This window comes from Macaca nemestrina, chromosome 20 (assembly GCF_043159975.1).
Source record: "Macaca nemestrina isolate mMacNem1 chromosome 20, mMacNem.hap1, whole genome shotgun sequence".
NCBI classification, from domain to species: Eukaryota; Metazoa; Chordata; class Mammalia; order Primates; family Cercopithecidae; genus Macaca; species Macaca nemestrina.
In genome coordinates this window covers 21,173,517-21,194,151 of record NC_092144.1, presented here as the reverse complement: position 1 = coordinate 21,194,151, position 20,635 = coordinate 21,173,517, and the positions used below count along the sequence as shown (strand labels likewise).

General features: G+C 42.0%; 1 protein-coding gene and 1 pseudogene across 1 annotated transcript in view; one reads left to right on the top strand and one right to left on the bottom strand.

Annotated features, from left to right (window-relative positions):
- Positions 1-20,635, bottom strand: part of LOC105464255 (zinc finger protein 729-like) — a 424,831-nt gene that overhangs the window by 255,297 nt on the left and 148,899 nt on the right.
- The window catches only part of LOC105489682 (zinc finger protein 676-like), a 41,001-nt pseudogene continuing 39,436 nt past the window's right edge, over positions 19,071-20,635 (top strand).

The window sequence follows — 20,635 nt, the reverse complement described above, 5'->3', positions numbered from 1 at the left end:
CTCCGTTCTGTTCCATTGGTCTATATATCTGTTTAGATACCAATACCATGCTGTTTTGGTTACTGTAGCCTTGTACAATAGTTTGAAGTCAAGTAGCGTAATGTCTCCAGCTTTATTCTTTTTGCTTAGGAATGTCTTGGCAATGCAGGTTCTTTTTTGGCTCCATATGAAATTTAAAGTCATTTTTTTTCTAATTCTGTGAAGAAACTCAGTGGTAGCTTGATGGGGATAGCATTGAATCTATACAATCCTTTGGGCAGTATGATCATTTTCATGATATTGATTCTTCCTATCCAAGTGCATGGAATGTTTTTCCATTTGTTTGTGTCCTCTCCTATTTCCTTGAGCAGTGATTTGCAGTTCTCCTTGAAGAGGTCCTTCGCATTCCTTGTACATTGTATTCCTAGGTATTTTATTCTCTTTCTAGCAATTGTGAATGGGAGCTCACTCATGATTTGGCTCTCTGTTTGTCTGTTATTGGTGTATAGGAATGCTTGTGATTTTTGCACATTGAATTTGTATCATGAGACTTTGCTGAAATTGCTTATCAGCTTAAGGAGATTTGGAGCTGAGATGATGGGGTTTTCTCAACATAGAATCATGTCATCTGCAAATGGAGACAATTTGACTTCCTCTTTTCCTATTTGAATACCCATTAGTTCTTTATCTTGTCTGATTGCCCTGGCCAGAACTTCCAATACTATGTTGAATAGGAGTGGTGAGAGAGGGCATCCTTGTCTTGTGCCAGTTTTCAAAGTGAATGCTTCCAGGTTTTGCCCATTCAGTATGATATTAACTGTGGTTTGTCATAAGTAGCTTTTATTATTTTGAGATACGTTGCATCAATACTTAGTTTATTGAGAGTTTTTAGCATGAATGGGGTGTTGAATTTTGTCAAACGCCTTTTCTGTATCTATTGAGATAATCACGTGGTTTTTGCCGTTGGTTCTGTTTATGTGATGGATTACATTTATTGATTTGTGTATGTTGAACCAGCCTTGCATCCCAGGGGATTAAGCTGACTTGATCGTAGTGGATAAGCTTTTTGATGTGCTGCTGGATTTGGTTCGCCAGTATTTTATTGAGGATTTTTGCATCCATGTTCATCAGGGATATTGGCCTGAAGTTTTCTTTTTTGTTGTGTCTCTGCCAGGTTTCAGTATCAGGATGATGTTGGCCTCATAAAATGAGTTAAGGAGGAGTCCCTCTTTTTCTATTCTTAGGAATAGTTTCAGAAGAATTGGCACCAGCTCCTCTTTGTAACTGTGTTAGAATTTGGCTGTGAATCTGTGTGGTGCTGGCTGTTTTTTGGTTGGTAGGCTATTAATTACTGCCTCAATTTCAAAACTTGTTATTGGTCTATTCAGGGATTTGACTTTTTCCTGGTTTAGTCTTGGGAGGGTGTATGTGTCCAGGAATTTATCCATTTCTTCTAGATTTAGTTTATTTACATAGAGGTGTTTATAGTATTATCTGATGGTGGTTTGTATGTCTGTGGGATCAGTGCTGATATCATTTTTTATTTTATTTTATTTTATTTATTTATTTATTTTTTTGAGACGGATTCTCGCGCTGTTGCCCAGGCTGGAGTGCAGTGGCCGGATCTCAGCTCACTGCAAGCTCTGCCTCCCGGGTTTACGCCATTCTCCTGCCTCAGCCTCCCAAGTAACTGGGATTACAGGTGCCCGCCAACTCACCCGGCTAGTTTTTTGTATTTTTTTAGTAGAGACGGGGTTTCACCGTGTTCGCCAGGATGGTCTCGATCTCCTGACCTCGTGATCCACCCGCCTCGGCCTCCCAAAGTGCTGGGATTACAGGCTTGAGCCACCGCGCCCGGCCTAATATCATTTTTTATTGCATCTATTTGATTCTTCTCTCTTTTCTTCTTTATTTTTTTTATTTTTTTATTTTTTTTTTTTGAGACGGAGTCTCGCTCTGTCGCCCAGGCTGGAGTTCAGTGGCCGGATCTCAGCTCACTGCAAGCTCCGCCTCCCGGGTTTACGCCATTCTCCTGCCTCAGCCTCCCGAGTAGCTGGGACTACAGGCGCCCGCCACCTCGCCCGGCTAAGTTTTTGTATTTTTTTAGTAGAGACGGGGTTTCACTGGGTTAGCCAGGATGGTCTCGATCTCCTGACCCCGTGATCCGCCCGTCTCGGCCTCCCAAAGTGCTGGGATTACAGGCTTGAGCCACCGCGCCCGGCTCTTTTCTTCTTTATTAGTCTGGCTAGTGGTCCATCTATTTTGTTGATCTTTCAAAAAAACTAGCTCCTGGATTCACTGATTTTTTTTTTTTTTTTTTTTTTTGAGGCAGAGTCTCTCTCTGTCCCCAGGCTGGAGTACAGTGGTGTGATCTCGGCTCACTGCAAGCTCCACCTCCCGGGTTCACATCATTCTCCTGCCTCAGCCTCCTGAGTAGCTGGGACTACAGGCACCCACCACCACGCCCAGCTATTTTTATTTATTTATTTATTTTTTATTTTTAGTAGAGATGGGGTTTCACTGTGTTAGCCAGGATGGTCTCGATCTCCTGACCTCATGATCCGCCCACCTCAGCCTCCCAAAGTGCTGGGATTACAGGAGTGAGCCACCGCACCCAGCCTCCTTGATTTTTTGAAGGGTCTTTTGTGTCTTTATCTACTTCAGTTCTGCTCTGATCTTAGTTATTTCTCATCTACTGCTAGTATTTGAATTTGTTTGCTCTTGCTTCTCTAGTTCTTTTCATTATTATTTTAGAATGTCAATTTTAGACCTTCTCTGCTTTCCCTTGTGAGCATTTAGTGCTATAAATTTCCCTCTAAACACTGCTTTGTGTGTGTCCCAGAGATTCTGGTACATTGTGTCATTGTTCTCATTGGTTTCAAAGAACTTATTTGTTTCTGCCTTCATTTCATGATTTTTTTTTTTTTTTTTTTTTTTTTTTTTTTTTTGAGACGGAGTCTCACTCTGTCGCCCAGGCTGGAGTGCAGTGGCCGGATCTCAGCTCACTGCAAGCTCCGCCTCCCGGGTTCACGCCATTCTCCGGCCTCAGCCTCCCGAGTAGCTGGGACTACAGGCGCCCGCCACCTCGCCCGGCTAGTTTTTTTTTTGTATTTCTTAATAGAGACGGGGTTTCACCGTGTTAGCCAGGATGGTTTCGATCTCCTGACCTCGTGATCCGCCCGTCTCGGCCTCCCAAAGTGCTGGGATTACAGGCTTGAGCCACCGCGCCCGGCCTTCATTTCATGATTTACCCAGTAGGCATTCTGGAGCAGGTTGTTCAATTTCCATGTAGTTGTGTGGTTTTGAGTGAGTTTCTTAATTCAGAGTTTTAATTTGATTGCACTGTGGTCTGAGAGACTGTGTGTTATGATTTCCATTGTTTTGCACTTGCTGAGGAGTGTTTTACTTCCAATTATGTGGTCAATTTCATTTATTTTATTTTTTTTTATTTTTTTATTTTTTTATTTTTTTTTTTTGAGACGGAGTCTCGGTCTGTCGCCCAGGCTGGAGTGCAGTGGCCGGATCTCAGCTCACTGCAAGCTCCGCCTCCCGGGTTGACGCCATTCTCCTGCCTCAGCCTGCCGAGTAGCTGGGACTACAGGCGCCCGCCGCCTCGCCCGGCTAGTTTTTTGTATTTTTTAGTAGAGACGGGGTTTCACTGGGTTAGCCAGGATGGTCTCGATCTCCTGACCTCGTGATCCGCCGGTCTCGGCCTCCCAAAGTGCTGGGATTACAGGCTTGAGCCACCGCGCCCGGCCTGTGGTCAATTTCAGAATAAGTGGGATACTTTTCAGCATTCTTTATAAGGTATATACAGTGTCAGTATGCTTTTTCAAAATTTGGCTATTTTGAAAGATTTCCCTCTTTTGATTTGGCAGGACACATTTGCTGATGCTATTATTCTGACTTAAAGTAAAAGTAAAACAGGAAAATCCAAAAACATATAAAAATTAAACACACGAGCTGGACGCAGTGGCTCACCTCTGCAATCCAAGCACTTTGGGAGGCTGAGGCAGGTGGATTACCTGACATCAAGAGTTTGAGACCAGCCTGACCAACATGGTGAAACCTCGTCTCTACTAAAAATACAAAAAAATTAGCTGGGCATGGTGGTGGATGCCTGTTATCCCAACTATTCAGGAGGCTGAGGAAGGAGAATCACTTTAACCCAGAAGGTGGAGGTTGTGTTGAATCGAGATCATGCCACTGCACTCCTGCCTGGATGACAGAGAGAGACTCCATCTCACAGAAAAAGAAAAAAAAAAAGCAAGATCCTTTATCTCTCTAAAAAACAAAAATAAAATGAAACAAAAATAAAACACTCTTTAACATATTCTTAAGAGTCAAAAATTTTAATTTTGTTAAGATGTCAGTATAACCTATAGTGGAAAAACAAATTCGACATAATTTCTATAAAAATCCTAATAGCACAGGATTTTTAAACAGAAATCTTCTTTTTTTTGTTTTTTTTGTTTTTTTTTTTTTGTTTTTTTTTTTTTGAGACGGACTCTCACTCTGTTGCCCAGTGGCGCGATCTCGGCTCACTGCAAGATCTACTGCCCGGGTTCACGCCATTCTCCTGCCTCAGCCTCCCGAGTAGCTGGGACTACAGGCGCCCGCCACCTCGCCTGGCTAGTTTTTTGTATTTTTTTTTAGTAGAGACGGGGTTTCAGCGAGTTAGCCAGGATTGTCTCGATCTCTTGACCTCGTGATCCGCCAGTCTCGGCCTCCCAAAGTGCTGGGATTACAGGCTTGAGCCACCGCGCCCGGCCCAGAAAATCTTCTTTAACATTTTAAAATTTGATTATGAACTATAATTAGCCAAACACCCATGAAAAAGAGGAGGCAATATACTTTCTCATTTCAAAACATATTAAAAACTATAATAAAAACAATGTAGTACTGACATAAAGACAGATAAACAGATGATAAATCAGAATACAGAACCCAGAAATGAACCCTTCTGTAAATAAGTGATCTTCCACAAAGCTACCATGAACACACAATAGAGAAAGGATAATATCTTCAAAAATTAATGCTGAAAACTGAATATCTATACTGATAAAGTTGAATTCTTTCCTTGAACCCTATGCAAAAAATTTTTAAATAAAGTACTTAGATATAAAAAATAGCTCACAAATCTCTTTAAAAAAATGGAGAAAAACATGACATTAGCCTTGGAATCATTGTCTTAGATAACATTAAATGCATGCGCAACAATGGAAAGAACAGAAAAATTTAACTGAAATATACGCCAAAATTTTTGCACATCAAAAAAAAAAAAATTCAAGAGAGTGACAATTCCTCCTAGGAAATCAATGAAAATATTTGCAAATCACATGTGATAGAAGTTAATATTCAGAACATATAAGCAACTCTTAAAACTGAACAATAACGTTGAATAACAGGATTTAGAAATGGAAAACTAGTTAAACTAAACTTTTATCAAAAGTATAAATGGTAAGATCATTTGAAAGGACACACAAAATTAGTAATTTGTAGAGGAATTCATAAATGTCACAATGAAATACAAAATAACTTCACACCCATTAGAACGGCCACTATCAATTTTCTTCAGAAAACCAAATCTGTTGATGATGCTATGAAAATGAAGCCTATGTTGATTTTTGGTAGAAAACAAAGATGCAGCCATTATTTTAAAATGTTATAAATGTTCCTCAGATAATTAAAAATAAAATTATAATCAACTACAGCAATCTTATTTACAAATTGATTTCCAAAGTATGCAACGCAGAACCTGGAAGAGATATGTAAACGTTTATGCTTATTGTACCAGATTTCACAAAAGTGAAATGTCTGAGGCAACCTAGATGTCCCTTGATTTATAAATACAACAAAAAATTTAACATATACATACATGGAATATTATTCATTTCATTCTTAAAAGAGAAAATTTTGTCACATTTTATGATAAACTTTGAAAATATTATGTCACATGAAATAAACCAGTAACAAAATAATGAATACTACAGGATTCCATTTATGAGAGAAGTTAAATAGTCAAACTCATAAAAACAAAAAGTTGAAAGGTGTTTGCCAAGGGCTGGAGAGAGGGTAAAATGGGCAGTTGTTATTTAGTGGGTATTGAGTTTTAGTTTTACAAGATGTAGAACCTCTAGAAGCCTTTTGCATAACCAGGTGAATATACTTTAACATGCCTGAAATCCACAGTTTTTTTTTTTTGACAGAGTATCTCACTTTGTCACCCAAGCTGGTGTGCAGTGGCAAAATTATGGCTCACTTCAGCTTCAAACTCCCAGGATAAAGTACTCCTTGTCCCTTAATCTCCCAGGTTGTTGGAACCACAGGTGCACACCACCATGGCTTGTTATTAAAAAAAATTTTTTGGATACAACAGGTGTTTGTTTCCCAGATGGTCTCAAACGTTTGAGCTCAGGTAATCCTTCTATTTTTGACCTCTCACATTTCTGGGATTACAGAGGTGAGCCACTACCATGCCTGGTCATAAGATGTATACTTAAATAGATTTTAGATAATTAATTTTATGTTATCTGTTTCTACAAAAATTATTTTAGAAGAAAAACTAAATGCAGAATTATAAATCTTTTCTAGAATTACCTTCAAATCACAAAAGTGTTTCCCTCACACAAAGGAAGTATATATTCGTTATTAAACACAGGGCGAAAATAAGGTTATTTCCACAACTGCTCACTTAGACAAGATAAAACCACTGAAAATCTGCTAAGAAAGAATATACACAAGATAAGCCATAACCATAATTGGGATGATATTTATAGATAAAAACACACAAATATATAATCTGATTGTGATAGACATATGGCTAATTTATTTCTTTTTTTTTTTTTTTTTTTTTTTGAGACGGAGTCTCACGCTGTTGCCCAGGCTGGAGTGCAGTGGCGCGATCTCGGCTCACTGCAAGCTCCGCCTCCCGGGTTCCCGCCATTCTCCTGCCTCAGCCTCCTGAGTAGCTGGGACTACAGGCGCCCGCCACTGCGCCCGGCTAATTTTTTGTATTTTTAGTAGAGACGGGGTTTCACTGTGGTCTCGATCTCCTGACCTTGTGATCCGCCCGCCTCGGCCTCCCAAAGTGCTGGGATTACAGGCTTGAGCCACCGCGCCCGGCCGGCTAATTTATTTCTTAATTAAACCCCACATTGAGTTAAAGTGTACAAACAGAATTGCAAATTGTCTAGAATTATAATACACAAGTAAAACAAAAAACCCCAATACATTGATATTAAGAAACTGACACTAAAAAGCACACATACAGAACTGCAAATAATAATAAGAGAAATGTTTACTCATAAGATCTGGTATGCAACATTGATGTACCATTAAAAAAATTTGCCTAGATAACTGCAATATTTGACTGTATCTGTGTACTCATGGAAGGCAGGTATTTTGAGTCATCAGCATGCACTGCATGGCAGTAAAATTTAAGAGAAATTGCAGTATAATCAGAAACAGAAGATTCTAATGATAAGCTTTTAATAAATAAGGATTAAATAAAACTAGAGGTAAATTTCATCATTATATATGCTGTTCTTATGCAATATATGCTACATATATTCTTAAAGAATATGTGCTATTCTTACACAAAATGAAACTGCTGGACTTTAACTTTAGAAGCAAAGAATAGTCTCACCTTGCTAAATTAAAAAAAAAAAAATGTCTTGCAGAATATAATTAAAGCCTCTGATATATGAAACCAGTATCTGGGAAGAACTTGTTTTATTATTTAAATATGGGCAGAAGAAAGTGAATGGAAATCATATAATTCCTTTCTGCCTGCAGCAAACTTAAATTTATAACTAAATATTTTAGTAAATATAGAATGCCTACTAATCATCTAATTTACTTCAGGCATAACATGTAAATTCTAACATATTATCCTAAATGTCTGAATCTAAAATAACAGAGAAATTTGAAATAGAAAATAGAAAGTAAAAATGTATAGGGAGAGCGACAGCAGTAAAATTTTTTTAAAAAGATGACCTATTTTCTTATCCCCCGACAGCAAGAAAACTGTGAGCCATCCTGGACAAAAATGTCCTTATGAGAGATCCAGGCATCCTGACTCATATCTGTACTGATAGCTACATAATATATTCAGGTTGAAGAATTTCCTCAGGCCAGGATTTCAAGAGCAGACTGTGTTACGTAGAAAGACTTCATCTCTAAAACAAGTACCTTCAAAAGAGCTTTGAGATCCAGGGATGGAGTTGTGAAACTTTGCTAAAGCTCAAGATTGAGGAACGTTCTTTTCAGGAGACAGGCTTCCATTAAGATGGCAACTACAGGACTTCTGTTCTTGGCTACAGACCAAAAAACAGCCAATCCAACTTGCTCCCACTGAGAATTCTGAACTTACCCTGTAACCATTCCAAACTCCTCCCAGCCACAGCCTGGGAGAGCTCCTGCCCTTCCAGAGGCCTGGAGGAAGACACCCATTTGTAGCCATAGTTTAATGTTTTAGTTCTAACTCCAAGCCACAGTTCATGGCCAATTCTGCTGAGGTAGAATCCCACACAGTGACCTGGGAAGACCTCCTCTGGTACTCAGTGAAAGGCATCCTCATCCACATCCTGATGTAAGGCCCACCATATGCAGCTATGACGGCAACAACTTCCCCTAGTGCCTGCTCTGCAGATGAAAGTCCTGAAAGAAACTCAGTCTTCCAATAATAAAATGGGAATTACCACTACCCAAGCCTTCTGTAAGAAGCGAACTAAAGGTAAATCCTATACAGAGGCAGCAGCCTTGTGACCAACCTACCACTTCTCTCTATTACAAATAAAGAGGGCATTCTATAAATATGGAGGCCCAACAAAAGAAGATCTTGACCTCTTGTAACCAGTTTATATAAACTTGAAGAGGTTTTTACTCCATGAAATTTACAAAAACCAATGTAATGCAAAACTATATTATCTCCATTGTCAATGCTTCTATTTTAACATAACCCTGGAAGTATGTGGCAGAAGAATTACGCAAAAAAATTGTTTAAAGCCATTGAAATTGAAGATAAATAAGTAAAAAGTTTCTGTTTGCAAATCATATAATCTTATATATTAAAAAAAAAATAAACAGTACATTTAAGGCCAGGCATGGTGGCTCACACCTGTAATCCCAGCACTTTGGCAGGCCAAGGCAGGCAGATCACCGGAGGTCAGGTGTTTGAAACCAGCCTGGCCAATATGGTGAAACCTTGTTTCTACTAAAAGCAGAAAAATTAGCCATGCGTGGTGGTGGGCGCCTGCGGTTCCTGCTACTCAAGAGTTTGAGGCAGGAGAATCACTTGAACTGGGAGGCGGAGGTTGCAGTGAGCCAAGATCATGCCACTGCACTCCAGCTTGGGTAACACAGCGAGACTCCATCTCAAAGAAAAAAAAATTTTTTAGCCTGAACTGTTAGTTCTGTGCTTCAGAAATATAAATTTTCTTGTTTCACCTAAGTTGTCCCTTAGATTCTACCCAACAACTGTAGAATACACATTCTTTCTATCAGCACATGAAACAGTCTTCAAGATAGACCACATGATAGGCCACAAGACAAGTCTGAATTTTTTTTTTTTTTTTTTGAGACAGAGCCTCACTCTGTCGCCCAGGCTAGAGTGCAGTGGCGGGATCTCAGCTCACTGCAAGCTCCGCCTCCCGGGTTTATGCCATTCTCCTGCCTTAGCCTCCGGAGTAGGTGGAACTACAGGCGCCCGCCACCTCGCCCGGCTAGTTTTTTTTGTATTTTTTAGTAGAGACGGGGTTTCACCGTGTTAGCCAGGATGGTCTCGATCTCTTGACCTCGTGATCCGCCCGTCTCAGCCTCCCAAAGTGCTGGGATTACAGGCTTGAGCCACCGCGCCCGGCCATGTCTGAATTTTTTTGTGTGAGTCTTGCTCTGTCACCAAGGCTGGAGTGCAATGGCACAATCTCGGATTACAGCAACCTCTGCCTCCCAGGTTCAAGGGATTCTCCTACCTCAGCCTTCTGAGTAGCTGGGATTACAGGCATGCCTGCCTAATTTTTGTATTTTTAGTAGAGATGGGGTTTCCCCATGTTGGCCAGGCTGGTTTTGAACTTCTGACCTCAGGTGATCCACCTGCCTTGGTGTCCCAAAGTGCTGGGATTAAGCATGAGTCACCATGCTCAGCCCCTGAATAAATGTAAGAATATCAAAATTATATCAAGTACTGTCTTAGGCCACAGTGGAATAAAATTAGAAATCAATTCCAATAGGAACACTCAAAACCGTACAAATACATGAAAATTAAATAAACTGCTCCTGAATGATTGTTGGTTCCACAATGAAATCAAGATGGAAATTAAATAATTCTTTAAACTGAATAATAGTGACACAACATATTAAAACCTCTGGGATACAGCAAAAGTGGTGCTAAGAGGAAAATTCATAGCATTAAATACATGCATCAAAAAGTTCAAAAAAGCACAAAAAACAACCTAAGATTACACCTCAAGGAACAAGAGAAACAAGAAGACACCAAACCCAAACCCAGCAGAAATAAATAAATAAATAACCAAGATCAGAGCAGAACTAAATAAAATTGAAATAAAAAAATACAAAAGATAAATAAAACAATAAGGTAGTTATTTGAAAAGATAAATCAAATTGATAGACTATTAGTGAGATTAACCCAGAAAAGCAGAAGGAAGATCCAAATATGATCAATTAGAAATAAAAGATCATGGCCGGGCGCGGTGGCTCAAGCCTGTAATCCCAGCACTTTGGGAGGCTGAGACGGGCGGATCACTAGGTCAGGAGATCGAGACCATCCTGGCTAACACGGTGAAACCCCGTCTCTACTAAAAAATACAAAAAAAAAACTAGCCGGGCGAGGTGGCGGGCGCCTGTAGTCCCAGCTACTCAGGAGGCTGAGACAGGAGAATGGCCCGAACCCGGGAGGCGGAGCTTGTAGTGAGCTGAGATCCGGCCACTGCACTCCAGCCTGGGCGATAGAGCGAGACTCCGTCTCAAAAAAAAAAAAAAAAAAAAAAAAAAAAAAAAAAAAAAAAGAAATAAAAGATCATTCAAAGCTACTATGAACATCTTTACGTGTTCAAACTAGAAAACCTAGGGGAGTTTGATAAATTCCTGGAAATATACAAACCTCCTAGATTAAACCAAGAAGAAATAAAAGCTCTGAACAGACCAGTAACAAGTAGCAAGATTAAACTAGTAACAAAAAATTGCCAGTTGGGTGCAGTGGCTCATGCCTGCAATCTTAGCACTTTGGTAGAATGAGGCGGGTGGATCACTTGAAGTCAGGGGTTTGAGACCAGCCTGATCAATATGGCAAAACCCCATCTCTACTAAAAATACAAAAATTGGCCAGGCATGGTGGTTTGTGCCTGTAATCCCAGCTACTTGGGAGGCTGAAGCAGGAGAATCACTTAAATCCAAGAGGCAGAGGTTGCAGTGAGTCAAGATTGCACCATTGCACTCCAGCCTGGGTAACAGAGCAAGACTCAAGAAAAAAAAAAACAAAAAAAAACTGCCAACAAAAAACGTCCAGGACAAGATGGATTCATAGCTCAATTCTATGCAACATTCAAAGAATTGGTACCAGTCCTACTGAAACTATTCCAAAAGATAGAGAGAAAGGGAATCCTTCCTAAATCATTCTAAGAAGCCAATATCACTATAATACCGAGATCAGGAAAAGACATAATAAAAAAAAACTATGCACCAATATTCTTGATGAGCATAAATGCAAAAATCTTCAATAAAATACTAGCTAACCGGCCGGGCGCGGTGGCTCAAGCCTGTAATCCCAGCACTTTGGGAGGCCGAGACGGGCGGATCACAAGGTCAGGAGATCGAGACCATCCTGGCTAACACGGCGAAACCCCGTCTCAACTAAAAACACAAAAAATTAGCCGGGCGAGGTGGCGGCGCCTGTGGTCCCAGCTACTCGGGAGGCTGAGGCAGGAGAATGGCGGGAACCCGGGAGGCGGAGCTTGCAGTGAGCTGAGATCTGGCCACTGCACTCCAGCCTGGGCGACAGAGCGAGACTCCGTCTCAAAAAAAAAAAAATAATAAAAAATAAAAAAATAAAATAAAATACTAGCTAACCAAACACAGCAGCATATTAATAAGATAGTACACCATAATCGAGAACATTTTATGCTAGGGATGCAGAGATGATTTAACATAGGCAAGTCAATACATGTTATACACTAAATAAACAGAATTAAAACAAAAATTATATAAATATCTCAATATACATAGAAAAATCATTTGGCAAAATCCAGCATCCCTTTATGATTAAAATCCTCAGCAAAATTGGGATAGAGGGAACATATTGTGAGGTCATAAAAGCCATCTATGACAGGCCGGGCACGGTTGCTCACACCTGTAATCCCGGCACTTTGGGAGGCCGAGGTTGGCAGATTACCTGAAGTCAGGAGTTTGAGATCAGCCTGGTCAACTGGTGAAACCTCGTCTGTTCAAAATACAAAAATTAGCCAGGCATGATGGTGGGTGCCTAGTGGTCCCAGTTACTGGGGAGGCTGAGGTAGGAGAATCGGTTGAGTCTGGAAGGCAGAGATTGCAGTGAGCAGAGATCCTGACATTGCACTCCAGCCTGGGTGACAGAGTGAGACTCCGTCTGAAAAAAAAAAAAAAAAAAAAAGCCGTCTATGATAAACAGCCTACAGTATACTGAACGGGAAAAAGTTGAAAGGATTTTTTCTGAGAACTGGAACAAGATAATAATGTGCAGTCTCACCACTTCTATTCAACACAGTAATGGATGTCTTAGCCAGAGCAATCAGAGTAAAGCAAAAAATAAACAGCATCGGCCAGAGGCAGTGGCTCACACCTGTAATCCCAGAACTCTGGGAGGCCGAGGTAGGTGGATCAAGAGGTCAGGATATCCAGACCATCCTGGCTAACACGGTGAAACCCTGTCTCTACTAAAAATACAAAAAATTAGCCGGGCGTGGTGGGGGACGCTTGTAGTCCCAGATACTTGGGAGGCTGAGGCAGGAGAATGGCATGAACCTGGGAGGCAGAACTTGGAGTGAGCCGAGATTGTGCCACTGCACTCCAGCCTGGGTGACAGAGCGAGGCTCCATCTCAAATAAATAAATAAATAAAAATAAAATAAAATAAATTAAACAGCATCTAAATTGGTAAAGAGGAAGTCAAATTGTCACTGTTTACCAGTGATATAGTTGTATACCTAGTGTAGCAGGATGAGCGGTAGACAAAACTCCTCAGACACCGAGTTACAGAAGGAAGGGGTTATTCGGCCGGGGGCATCGGCAAGACTTCAGTCTCAAGAACTGAGCTCCCTGAGTGAGCAATTCCTGTCCATTTTAAGGGCTCACAACTCTAAGAGGGTGCATGCGAGAGGGTCGTGACTGATTGAGCAAGCAAGGGGTACCTGACTGGGGGCTGCATGCACCGGTAAAACAAGATAGGGATTTTCACAGTGCATTTCTATACAATGTCTGTAATCTATAGATAACAGAACCAATTAGGTCAGGGCTCCATCTTTAACTACCAGGCCCAGGGTGTGGCGGTGGGCTGTCTGCCTGTGGATTTCATTTCTGCCTTTTAGTTTTTACTTCTTCTTTCTTTGGAGGCAGAAATTGGGCATAAAACAATATGAGGGGTGGTCTCCTCCCTTACTAGGAAACCCTAAACACTCATCTAAAAAGCTTTTAGGGCTGGGTGCAGTGGCTCAAGCCTGTAATCCCAGCACTTTGGGAGGTGGAGGCAGGTGGATTACCCAAGGTCAGGAGTTCAAGACCAGCCTGGCCAACATGGTAAAACCCCGTCTCCAATAAGAATACAAAAATTAGCCGGTCGTGGTGGGGAGTGGTGTAATCCCAGCTACTAGGGGGGCTGAGACAGGAGAATCACTTGAATCCGGGAGGCAGAGGTGGCAGTGAGCTGAGATCACGCCACTGCACTCCAGCCTGGGTGACAGAATAAGACCTTGTCTCAAAAAGAAAAAGAAAAACAAACAAACAAAAAAACCTTTTCGATCTGATACATAAATTCAGTAAAATTTCAGGACACAAAATCAATGTGCACAAATTAGTGGCACTGGTGTACACCAACAGTGACCAAACTAAGGATTAAATTAAGAACTCGTTATTTTAAAATAGCTGCAAAAAAAAGTAATTAGGAATATGTCTAATCAGGGTGGTGAAAGATCTTTACAAGGGAAACTACAAAACGTTGATGAAAGAAGTCATAGACTGTCATGCGTGTCTGTGTGAAGAGACCACCAAACAGGCCTTGTGTGAGCAATAAAGGTTTTTAATCACCTGGGTGCAGGTGGGCTGAGTCCGAAAAGAGTCAGTGAAGGGAGATAGGGGCGGGGCTGTTTTCTAGGATTTGGGTATGTAAAGGAAAATTACAGTCAAAGGCGGTTGTTCTCTGGCGGGGAGGGGTCGGGGGGTGGTCACAAGGTGCTCAGTGGGGGATCTTTTGAGCCAGGAAAAGGAATTTCAATAGGTAACGTCTTCAGTTAAGGCAGGAACAGGCCATTTTCACTTCTTTCGTGGTAGAATGTTATCAGTTAAGGCAGGAACCGGCCATCTGGATGTGTACGTGCAGGTCACAGGGGATATGATGGCTTAGCTTTGGCTCAGAGTCCTGACATAGACAACAAAAACAAATGGAAACATATTTCATGCTTATGGATGGGTAGCAATCCTATTGTGACAATGATCAACCTACCAAAATCAGTCTACAAATTCAATGTAATTTCTGTCAAAATAACACTATCATTCTTCACAGAACTAGAAAAAAATCCTAAAATTTATATAATTTAAAAAGAGAGCCTCCATAGTCAAAGCAAGACTAAGAAAAACAAAACAAAACCAAACCAAAAACACAGAACAAAAAATCTGAAAGCATCACGTTATCTGACTTCAAACTATACCATAAGGCTATAGTTACCAAAACAGCATTGTATGGGTATAAAAATAGACATGTAGACCAATGAAACAGAATAGGAAAACCAGAAATAAACCCAAATACTTATAGCCAACTGATGTTTGACAAAGTAAACAAAGATATAAGGTGGGGAAAGAACACCCTATTCAATAAATGGTGCTGGGATAATTGGGAAGCCACATATTGAAGAATAAAACTGGATCTTCGGCTGGGGGCATTGGCTCATACCTGTAATCCTAGCACTTTGGGAGGTTGAGGTGGGTGGATCACGAGGTCAGGAAATTAAGGCCAAACTGGCCAAGATGGTGAATCCCTGTCTCAACTAAAAATACAAAAAAAAAAAAAAAAAATTAGCCAAGTATGGTGGCGGGTGCCTGTAATCCCAGTTACTCGGAGGTTAAGGAGAGAATTGCTTCAATCCAGGAGCCAGAGGTTGCAGTGAGCCAAGATTGCGCCCCTGCACTCTAGCCTGGGAACAGAGAGACTCTGCCTCAAAAAAATAAAAATAAAAAAAATAAAATAAGGGGATCATCATCTTTCACCTTATACAAAAATCAACTCAAGATGGATCAAATACTGTCAGGCCTGTGAACCCAAATAAGCCATCATACCCCTGTGACCTGCACGTATACATCCAGATGGCCTAAAGTAACTGAAGAATCACAAAAGAAGTGCAATTTAAATGGCCTGTTCCTGCCTTAACTAATGACATTCCACCACAAAAGAAGTGAAAATGGCTGGTCCTTGCCTTAACTGAGGACATTACCTTGTGAAATTCCTTCTCCGGGCTCATCCTGGCTCAGAAATCTCCCCCACTGAGCACCTTGTGACCCCCACTCCTGCCCGCCAGAGAACAACCCCCCTTTGACTGTAATTTTCCTTTACCTACCCAGATCTTGTAAAACGGCTCCACTCTATCTCCCTTCGCTGACTCTTTTCGGACTCAGTCTGCCTGCACCCAGGTGAAATAAACAGCCCTGTTGCTCACACAAAGCCTGTTTGCTGGTCTCTTCACAGGGATGCGAGTGAAAAATACTTTAAACTAAGACCTGAAACTACCCAAATTCTAAAGCATTGAAAAACTCTTCCAGGCATTGACTTAGGCAAAGAGTGCACGGCCAAGAACCCCAAAGCAAATGCAACAAAAACAAAGACAGATGGGACTTAAACAGTTCTCAAAAGAAGATATACAAATGGCCAACAAACATAGAAAAAAAAAAAATACTGAACATCACTAATGATTAACAATCAGGGAAATGCAAATCAAAACCACAATGTGATACCACCTTACTCTTGCAAGAATGACCATGAGTGGCCGCGCATGGTGGATCTTGCCTGTAATCCCAGCACTCTGGGAGACTGAGAAGGGTGAATCACCTGAGGTCAGGAGTTCCAGAGCAGCCTGGCCAGTGGTAAAACCCTGCCTCTACTAAAAATATAAAAATTAGCAGGGCGCGACAGCATGTGTCTGTAATCCCTGGTACTGCGGAGTCTGAGGCTGGAGAATCGCTTGAACCACAGAGGCGGAGGTTGCAATGAGCTGAGATCACACCACTGCACTCCAGTGTGGGCAACAGAGCGAGACTCCATCTCAGAAACAAACAAGCAAGCAAGCAAGCAAACAAACAAAGAAACAGAAAAGACCATAATTAAAACATCAAAAAATAGGCCAGGCACAGTGACTCATGCCTGTAATCACTGCAAACTCCGTTTCAAAAAAATAAAAAAAAAAAAGAAAAAAGAAAAGAAAAAAAAGAAATAGGGGATAAAACCCCAAATATTTTATGTCCTCACTTATAAGTGAGAGCTAAGCTGTGAAGATGCAAAGGCATGAAAATAATATAATGGGGCCGGGTGCGGTGGCTCACGACTGGAATCCCAGCACTTTGGGAGGCAAAGACGGGAGATCACCTGAGGTCAGGAGTTCAAGACCAGCCTGACCAACATGGAGAAACCTTGTCTCTACTAACAATACAAAATTAGCTAGGTATGTTGGGGCACGCCTGTAATCCCAGCTACTTGGGAATGCTGAGGTAGGAGAATCGCTTGAACCTGGGAGGCGGAGGTTGCGGTGAGCCGAGATCATGCCACTATACTCCAGCCTGGGCAACAAGAGCGAAACTCTGTCTCAAAATAAATAAACAAATGAATAAATAAATAAATAATATAATGGATTCTGGGCACTCAGCGGGAAGGGTGGGAGAGGGGGTGAAGGATGAAAGACTACACTGTTGCCGGGCACGGTGGCTCAAGCCTGTAATCCCAGCACTTTGGGAGGCCGAGACGGGCGGATCACGAGGTCAGGAGATCGAGACCATCCTGACTAACACGGTGAAACTCCGTCTCTACTAAAAAATACAAAAAACTAGCCAGGCGAGGTGGTGGATGCCTGTAGTCCCAGCTACTCGGGAGGCTGAGGCAGGAGAATGGCGTAAACCCAAGAGGCAGAGCTTGCAGTGAGCCGAGATCTGGTCACTGCACTCCAGCCTGGGCGACAGAGGGAGACTCTGTCTCAAAAAAAAAAAAAAAAAAAAAAGAAAGACTACACTGTTGTACCTGAGCGAGTTAGAGAAACACCATAGTTTGAGACAAAGTTAAGAGTCCTTTATTAGCCGGCGACCGAGAGAGGGCTAACGCTCGAAATTCTCTCAGCCCGAGGAAGGGGCTTGATTTTCTTTTATACTTAGGGTTAGGAAGGGGAGCGGGGAGCTCAGTTGCAACAATTCTACAGAAGTAAAAACATGTAAAAAAGTTAAAAAGACAGATGGTTACAGAGAAACAGTTTCCAGGTGCAGGGGCTCTAAATCTTTCATAAGATGTTATATATGTGGGCTCTGCCGGACACAAACTCAAGGCTTTATGTTGTTATCTCTTCAGCAAAATCCTGAGAACTTCCTACATTTCTTGCTTCAGTACATTATCAGTTAATTGGACTTTTTGATATGTTGAGTCTGCTCATACAAGTTAACTCCTTGAGGAAGGGGGTGGGTAAGGAGTCCTTGAAGCCTTGCAAATGATGGAGCCAAATGGAGTTCATCCGGCTTTTTCAGCTAAGGGAGAGCTTATTCATGTGGAAACAAGGCTAGGTGATTAAGGAAGAAAGGGAGTGTTTAAAAACAAAGTTAGTAAAAAACAAGGTTAGGTATTACAACACTTTGGGTACAGCGAACATTGCTTGGGAGATCGGTGCACCTAAATCTCAGAAATCACCACAAAAGAGCTTATCCATGTAACCAAATACTACCTATACCCCAAAACTATTGAAATATAATAATTTAAGACAAAAATAAAAAATCCCCAAACTCCCATAAGTTTAAGTTTATATGCTTTGGCTTTTTTTTTTTTTTTTTTTTAGAAAGGGCTCACTCTGTCACCCAGAATGGAGTGCAGTGGCTTGATCAGGGCTCACTGCAGCCACAACCTCCTGGGCTCAGGCAATCCTCCTACTTCAGCCCCTACAGGTTCGGGTCACCATGCTAAATTAGCTGGGTGTGGTGGCGGGCACCTGTAATCCCACCTACTCTGGAGGCTGAGGCAGGAGAATCACTTGAACCCAGGAGGCGGAGGTTACAGTGAGCTGAGATTATGCCATTGCACTCTAGCCTGGCGGACAGAGCAAGACTCTGTCTCAAAAAAAAAAAAAAAAAAAAAAAAAAAATTAAGGTTGTTTCACGTTAAAAAAAAAAAAAGTCTATTAAATTAAAATATAAAAAGTCAAAAAGTGAAATTATAAAATATATATGAAAATCTAGGGTGTTCAAAAATGACAAGTTTGATGGATTTATAAGGTTTTACTAAAATTAGGTTTAGTTTTTTTGTTGTTTTGGGTTTTGACATGGCGTTTCCCTCTTGTTGCCTAGGCTGGAGTGCAATGGCCAGATCTTGGTTCACTGTAATCTCCACCTCCTGGGTTCAAATGATTCTCCTGCCTCAGCCTCCTGAGTAGCTGGGATAACAGGCGCCCATCACCATGCCCAACTAATTTTTGTATTTTTAGTAGAGAAGGGGGTTTCACCATGTTGACCAGGCTGGTCTTGAACTTCTGACCTCCAGTGATCCGCCCGCCTAGGCCTCCCAAACTGTTCTGATTAAAGGCGTAAGCCATCGCGCCCGGCCTTCAGTATTGATAATACACTATTACTAAAGTAAAAATTGGTTTACTCTTGAACAAAAGTTTTATGTATTAACATGACAGTACAATACATTTGTTCACATTTCGAATACATTTAAAAAGAGAGAGAGTAAAGAAGAGATAGAATTTTCCCATGCTCTGGGGTGGGCCTGGCTCAGCTCAGGGAGGAAGCCCTGCCTGAAAAGGCTGCAGCCTAGGCTGGCACTCTTTCTTCATTCAGCCCTGCCTCTGATCACATCTTCTGTCACTCAGGGCCTGAAGGGACGGGGCCTTAAACGTTATCCAATCAAGGACTCTGGGCTGCGAACGTCCAATCAGGCACGCAGCTGGAGCGGAAAGGGCGGTTTCCGGGGACGTAGGAACCCTAAGCTTTCCCTGCAGCCCGAGGTCAAGGTCTTTTCCTTACTGCTGTGTATCCTCTGCTCCTAGAGGTCCAGATCTGCGGCCCTGTAACCTGCAGGTGTTGGGAGATCCACAACTAAGTCGCCAGGACCCCCTAGAAGCCTAGAAATGGTGAGTGTGCCGGGTCCGACGTCCCGAGGGAGTGGCAGGGGTGGTTGGAACTGGCGGGAAGTGGCTGTGGCGGGACTCTGGCCTCCCCGCAGTCAGCTCCACATCTGCGCCCCGAGTTCTCCTTGCCTAGCTGGACCTCAGTCCCCTTCAGCCGTAAGATGGCGGCTGCGCCGACAGCCGGCCCCCGGCGTCGTGTCTCTTCCCTGCGCTGTAATTGTGCCCTGGCCTGGAGCCCTCTTGGGGCAGCTCAGCACCCGCAGCGCGGAGTCTCTCCCAGATGTGCAGGGACCGTGGGAGGGTAGTCAGAGGAGAATCCTGACTCGGGGTGTGGGTTCATGAATGGGAAGAGCTTTGGTCCGCGAGGGTCCCAGTTCCTGTTTCCTCTTATTAAAAATTTATGGAAGTCACTGCAAAAATTTTAAAGAATTTAATCAAAGAGTGATTCCAAAATTGTAGAGCACCCAGCTATGGGTTGTAGTTTATGGCCTATTGAAGGGGTTTGACGGAAAGAGTTTTATGAGGTGCATAATGAAGAAGACCACATTCAATAATTGGTTAGGTACAGTTACCTAGTTTATTGTTTTGTTTTATTATTATTTTTTGAGGCCGAGTCTTCCTTCTGTCGCCCAGGCTGGAGTGCAGTGGCACGATCTTGGTTCACTGCAAGCTCCGCCTCCCGGGTTCACCCCATTCCCCTGCCTTAGCCTTCAGATAGCTGGGACAACAGTTCCCTGCCACCGCGCCCCGCTAATTTTTTTTGTATATTTTTAGTAGAGGCGGGGTTCCGCCCGCCTTTTTTTGTATATTTTTAGTAGAGGCGGGGTTCCGCCCGCCTCGGCCTCGAAAGGTGCTGAGATTATAGGCGTGAGCCTTGTAGTTTCTTAATTTGTAACATCAAGATGGAAATTTCTTGGTTATGTAATCAGAAGTTAATTGGCAGTTTATAGTCTGTTAAGCCTGAATTTTTTCCCCCCAAAGTAGTAATTTACAAAAAATGTATTTGTATTAGATTTTTTTTTTTTTTTTTTTGAGACGGAGTCTCGCTCAGTCGCCCAGGCTGGAGTGCAGTGGCGCGATCTCGGC